We start from the raw sequence: 7,087 nt of genomic DNA, 5'->3' as shown, positions 1-7,087 counted from the left end.
AAGGAAGGGGGAAATGGCAGCGGAGCCCCTGCTGCTCCAGCTGGGCTCATCCTGTCCTGAGAGGCACATGGCTACTCCTCTTCCCACATGCACCGCGGTGCATGTGGGAATGTTGTCCCTTCCCCAGCCCTTCAGCAGCCATTAGGAAGCTGCTGAGGGGTGGGGGAGGGACAAGGGGTGGGAACGTAAGTAAACCATGTTTACTTTTGTTTCCTGTCGCAGCACCGCAGGCCACAGAAAACGCCTTGGCCGGCCGCATGTTGGACAAGCCTCTTCTACAGTATTTACAAGTGTAGCCAAACCGTGGCATCTCTTAACACTGTTTCTTTCAGAGTTAAAGTTACTGCAAATGAATTGATGAAAGGGGAGGTTCTGATGTGGTGTCCATTGACTGGTATTTTGTTGAGATCAGCTTAGGAAGCAGCCACCAACTGGCTCCCCATGGATAGCTCATAAGCATGGGGCCGTGTGAGGTACCTGGCAATGGAGGCCCACCACCCTTTGGCCTTGGCATCATAGCAAACCCACTGGCCATCGTGCCACACAGTGATTTGATTTTCACCATTGCCAGAAAGGAAGTGGAACTCCTTGCCCTCACACCGCAGCACCAGAAAAGCATTGTCCTGTACACACACAGGCTCGCTACCAAGTTCCATCATGGCCCGGTTGAAGCAGGAGCGGAGGTGGGGAGTCATGATGCTGCCGGTCTGAAGGGAGTTCCGGGTGTGCAGGAGATGGGCGACACTCAAGGGCCTGACATTGTGGCTGTTCGCTTGAGGTTGTCTCGGGAGATGACGAGGAATGGCTGGTTCCATTTGTCCCTGTGTCAGCATGGCTTTCTGGGAAGAGCTCAGGCTGGGAGCCATCTCACGCTTGGTCTTCCCTGCACCATGAAAGCAAACAAAGACCTTTACACCTCAGCCAGACAGCACGAGAGACAGAGACTCTGCGACAGGGTGTTCTCAAGTGAGATGTTCCTACTGCCACCCTGAAGAGGTATTCAGCCCTAAGGCAGGGGTTGGCTCTGTCTTGCTCTACCCTAGTCTACTGGTTTTCAAGCTATCTAGCCCTGTGAACTGGATCTGATGCATAGGGGTGGACTGAAGGCCTACTCCAGCATAGGGTCAGTGCATGGGGTCAGTCCCTGGGTGTAATTCAGGATGCCAGTCTGGCCCCAGGCACTGGATCCAGCCATGGACCATCCCCATAAGCTGGCTCAACCCTTTGCACTGGGACCAGCAATGGAGCAACCCCACCCAAGGTCTATGTGCAAGTTCCCCCTGGCAGTTAGTGCTGACACCTCTCCCCCACAACCAATTTGCTAGACCTGTGGCCCAGCAGATGTAGCTCCATGGGATATATCTGAGACATTGGCTGAAAATCACTGCTATAGTCTGTCACCTTCATCGCCCTCACATCCATATATCTGAAGAAACAGGATCTCTTTAAGACAAGTCTATCCAGCTTCCATGGCTGGGGTTGCCTGCCCCATGGACTCTGTGGATTCCCCAGTCCCCTACCCCGCTATGTCCAAGCCAACCACTGGGCTCCCTGAATCCTTGTGAGCCTCATCACCCCACCCCATTCAGTGACAGCCAGTGAATGGGTTCATTCACTGCCAGTTCTGGCTGGATCTCCACCTGAGTTCACCAGCCACTTGGCTGTAGGAATGACTACACCTCCTCCAGCCCCAGGTCCCTATAAACTAACACCCACTTCCAGATCTGCACATACTCCTCCCTCTGTTCCTACTCATTAAATAATTTTGGGCAAGAGCTTATTCAGTGGAAAAATACAACTGTTGGGGCTCCAAAATAACATCTGGGAATACAGGGAATAGTTTCTGCCAGGGCAGGGCAACATTTCGTACAGAAAGGATGTGGACAAGTAAAAGAAACAGCTTTATTTTAATGCTTCTAACCGAAAATTCATTTGAAACTTCCCATCTTGGCTGGCTGTTTCTCATATGGGTTAAAACCATGAACCCAGGAACAGTGGATCTCTGTTTGGCATTTTAAAAACCCCACCAAAAGACAAGAAAATGAGCCAAAAGACCATGAGCAAAGTGATTATCTCAGAGCAAATATTTTCTTTTCCCTGAGTTGAATTTTGCTGCGTGCAGTTGAGAAAATGCAATTGTTTTTGCTTTTGGAAGTAGCTGAAACCTGTATTCTCTACCCCCAATGGAGTAAAAAAAAAGCTCCTGACTCATCGAGTGCTATTTCCTCTATTGATCTCGGCCATGACGTTCCATCAACAGCCAGTTCCGTGTCTACATGCTTTTAACCCTCCCACTGAGACAGGCACATCAGTCTGTCCCCCATCTCTGGCTAGGCAGTTTTAATTGATAGTTTTAATTAGGGAATCCTGAAGCAAAATGTTTGGGGTTCTGGAGGGGTTGCTATCCCCGGAAAAGCTAGAAAGGCTAGGACACCTCACTCAGGAAAGGAGAAGGTGGAGGGAGGACATGATAGAGGTCTATGCAATCGTCAGGGTGTAGGGCAAGTGAACAGGGAACTGTTGTTCACCAAGTCCTAGAATGGGAGGGCACCCCCTGAAATTTGTACGTGACAGATTTCAAATGAAGAGGAAGTGTTTATTTTTCTTACACAACACATCCTTAATGTGGGGAATTCATTGGCACAGGAGGACATGGAGGCAGAGCCAGAATCAAAACAGAACTGGATAAATTCTTGGATGATAGATGAATTAATAGCAGTGGGATAGAGCAGTGGGAGAAGATTCCTCTGGCATCTCTAAACCACCAATGCTGGATGCTAGGGAGGATACTGAGTAGGGGATGGATCACTCTAGAAATACCTAGTTCAATGCTCTCCCTCCATAGCAGTAGTCACCAACCAGTTGATTGTGATCGACTGGTCGATTGTGAAGCCTCTGACAGCTGATCTCAGTCTGGGAGTGCCGAGTGCACGCGCTCATGCATGCACGCACTCAGCCCCCCTCAGACTGAGATCAACTGTCAGAGGCTCCAAGTCCCGCCACCGGCTGGGCAGGTGGCACAGCTCAGCCCAGCAGCAGGACACACATGGCCTCGCACCAGTCCTGGGGCAGCTGTGGTGTGCAAAGCCTGGCACATAGCAGAAGCCACCTCTGCCCTGCACACAGATCGGGGGGGGAGCACATGCCCCCAGGCCTCCACCAGCATGCATGCAGCAGCAGAAGCCCCCCCCATGCCTAGACAGGCCACCTGGTCTCTGGTTATCCCACCACCCTGTCCAGCCAGGGCCTCATTCCTCCCAGCCTCTGCCCCTGCCTCTGCCCCACTCCCTCCCTCAACACAGGGGTCTCTGCTCTTTCCCTTCCCCACTGACGGACCTGCTGGGTAGAGGGTGGGGGTGGCACACAGTAGATCCTGGGTTGCATTTTAATTAAAAAACTGGTCTAGTGCTTAAAAAGCCGGAGCCCACTGCTCTATAGCATCCACTTCTTTGTATTGGAGACAGGATTCTGGGCCGGATGGATCATTGGTCTGACCCATATGGTGCTTCTCATGATCCCAACCTTGTATTGGAAACAACCTCTTTCAGCTTCAAGGTTTCCCAAATGGGATAAAAACTGTAAGCCAGGAACCAATGGATCTCAGGTTTGAGTGTCAAACAAAGCTTTCCAAAAGGCCAGGAAAGCAAGGTCAAAGAGCAGAACAAAGCTACTACACTGTTTCGGACAAACTATTTGCTCATTCTTTTCCGTGAAAATGCAGTGATTACCATTTTGGAAGAAGCAGTATGGCTCAGAAAATGCAATCCTTTTAGCTTTGGAAGGAATCAAAACTGCTATATTCTACCCAAAATGGAGCTGCATTACTGAAGTGAAAGAAAAAAAAAAGCCTATTACTCACTCAGTGCTACTTCCTCTATCATAAGGCTCCCCAGGACACACTTCAGTGCTTGGCTATTTATAATCCTTCAGTCCCCAAGTACATCTATCTGTCTGTCTGTCCACCTAGAGCCACACACAATTCTCCCTGTTTTCAGTAGGCTGCATGACCTACTAATACCTTTAAGCTCCTATTGCTCCTTTTCAAGTCTTAAAGAGTAGACAACCATCAACCTTTCTGGATTATGATGTATGCTTAAGAGGCACCCAGGACCCTCAACACACAAGCCTAGGTAGGAGAATGGAGGAATGGAGGCTGCCCAGACCTTCCATCACTGTCTCTCTAGATCATTAAGACAAAATCCAAATGCCAGACATTCAGTGCCTCAATGGCTGTAGCTATATGGAGGCCCAGGAATCAAACCCAGGTCTCCCACCTGGCAGTGAAGGAGGCGTCTCCTGAACTACAAGAGCAGGTCAGTCTTAAAATACCCTGATATAAAATAACAACATTTCAAACTACATTTCCTGGCAGCAACCAGGGGGAGCCAGAAACTCAAACTCCTGGGTTCAAATACCAGTTCTAAGAGAAGAGTGGTGTCTGGTGGGTTAGAGCAGGGGTTCTGGCCACCTCTTTAAGCTTCAAGGTTTTCCAAATGGGGTTAAAGCTGTGAGCCAGGAACCAATGGGACTTTGCTTTGAGTTTCAAACAAAACCCTCCAAAAAACAAAAAAGCAAGGTCAAAGACTAGAAACCAAACTACTACATTGCTTCAGACAAAATATTTTGTGCAAAGTATGGCATACCAAATTATTATTGGGGAATTTAATTTTTTTAATTGCACCAAATTTTTTCCCCATAGTTTTGAGAGGAAAAGAGGACAAGAGAGACAAAAAAAGAGCACGCGTGCACGAGAGAAAGTGTTGGGGTACCTGCATACCCCCTGCCTGTATCTGGTGTACCGCCAGGGGTACGCATACCACAGGTTGAGAAACTATGGGTTAGAGAAGGGGTGCTGGGAGTGAGAAGTCCTGGCTTCTGCCCCAGCTCTGGGTGGGGAGCAGGAACTGGTAGGTCAGAACAACAGGGCAGTGGCTGGGACTCCTGGGTTCTGCCCCAGCTCTGGGAGGAGATTGGGGCCTGGTGGTCCTGAACAGGAAGGGAAGAGAGGCAAGATCCCTAGGTTCAGTCCCTGTTGTGGGGGAAAGGCAGCTGGTAGAGCAGGGCCATGTGGGCTGGGTGCTAGGAGGGCTATGTTCTATTTCACTTGCAGGAAGGAAATGAGGCCTGGTGCTTCAGAGCAGCGGGGTCTGGGTGTTGGGGCGCTTGGGTTCTTGCCCAGCTCTGAGAGGTGGACCCTGTGGGTCAGAGCATGGGGAGGTACATGCAGGACTCATGGGTTCTCTCCCACTCCTGAGACAAGCGTGGGGTGTAATGCTTTTTGGGTGGGGCAGAAGCCTGAGAGCCAGGACTGGGTCCTTCTCCGGCTCCAGGGGTTTCAGGGTGCTGGGAGGTCAATGGTTTTCATAGATTCATAGATGTTAGGGTCGGAAGGGACCTCAATAGATCATCGAGTCCGACCCCCAGGAGTGGTGGATGAAGGAGTTTAGGGGATAATGGGTAGGGAGGGAAGGGTCCTGTCTGGGTTGTGGGGTGAAAGATGGACAGGACAGGAGGAAGAAAGGGGAGGGAAGAGAGGGAGTCTTACTTACAGGGTTTTGTAGTTGAACCTGGCCCCACAGAGAACTGTCAGCAGTGTCCCACTAAGGAGCGAGCGCTTTCACTTCGCTCTTAACCTCGTCAGTGTCCTGATGCTGTACAACTTTGTCACCAAGTTCGTTGTCACATGCTCAACGAATGATCTTACACATCATTAGTTCCAGAGACATGGGAGGATGTGGTCAGGAAAGGGGAGGGGAACACACCCAACAGGCTTGTTGATGAAAGTATAGGGGACCAGGCAGCTGGGACTTAGAGACTCAGTGAAAAGCAGGTGGTGTGCGTTTCCTGAAAGGGGTGGAAGATGGTTAGTAGGGTCCTGAGAGAAGGAATAGGGGTGTTTTTATTGGGTGGGTTTTCTGAGAGGGAGATCAGGCTGGGTATAACAGGGTAGGAGCTGTGGCTGGCCCCGGGCAGGGCAAAGATGGGTATAACAGGGATAGGAGCTGCAGCTGCTTCTGGAAGGGCGAGTTGGGCTGTATATAATGGGGAGAGGAGGTGCTGCTGATTCTTGCGGGGGGAGAGGTCAGACTGGATATAACAGGAACAGGAGCTGCAGCTGCCTCTGAGGTTGTTACACTGTGTATAAGGAGAATAGGAATTACAGCTGGCTCTGCGGGGAATCAGAGTGGAAAAAATAGAGGATGGAGCTATGGCTGACTCTGGGTGCGGGTTTAACAGGGACAGGATGTGCAACCAGCTTTCTGGGGGGCATTGGGCTGGGCACAAGAAGCCGCAATGGGCTCAAGGTGCAGCAAGGGAATCTGAGGTTAGATATCAGGGGAAACTTTCTCATGAGGAGGGTGGTGAAGCCCTGGAACAGGCTCCCCAGAGCGGTGGGGGACTCTCCATCCTCAGAGGTCTTTTAAGACCCAGCTAGACAAAGCCTTGGCTGGGATGGTGTCGTTGGGGTGGTCCTTCTTGGACCAGGGGCTGGACTAGATGTGACCTCCTGAGGTCCCTTCCTACCCTCGTTGTCTGTATCCGGGAGTTAGGGACGCAGGAAATCTTCTCACAGTGTTGGCAGCAGGGTGGTGGGGGAAGTGTGTCTTGTTAGGGGGCCCCAGGAAGACATTTCCTGTCACAATGGTTAGAGAGAGGAGAGGCTCGTTTCCTGTCACAGTGTTGAGAAACGCGCGGCAGTTCCTGTCCCGGTGACGGGTGGTTGGAAGGGCTTTGTGGGGCAAGACTGTTCCTGCCGTGGCGACGGCCGAGGGTGGTTAAGGAGTGAGGGGGCGGCTCCTTTGATGGCGCAGGTTGTGGAGGAAGGGCACAGTTGGGGGCAGGTGTTGGGGGCAGGTGTTCCCTTGGGACCGGGGCGCATCCCGCGAGGGAGGGGAGGGGCTGTAGGAGTTGCAATGACTCGCGTCTGCTGTGAGTGACACGGAGGTGGGACGGAACGGCGCTAACAGATGAGGAAGCCCTGGCACCTCCTCCCCCTCAAGCAGGCGCCATTTTAGCAGGGAGGAAACCACAAAATGGCGCCGGGCTACCCGCAAGACAAACGGAGAGGGGGGGGCGGCAGGGGCAG

The sequence above is a fragment of the Alligator sinensis genome, unplaced genomic scaffold (genome assembly GCF_000455745.1).
Source record: "Alligator sinensis unplaced genomic scaffold, ASM45574v1 scaffold336_1, whole genome shotgun sequence".
In the NCBI taxonomy this organism is placed as follows: Eukaryota; Metazoa; Chordata; order Crocodylia; family Alligatoridae; genus Alligator; species Alligator sinensis.
The sequence above is the reverse complement of the archived record's forward strand: the minus strand, read 5'-3'. Positions refer to the sequence as shown.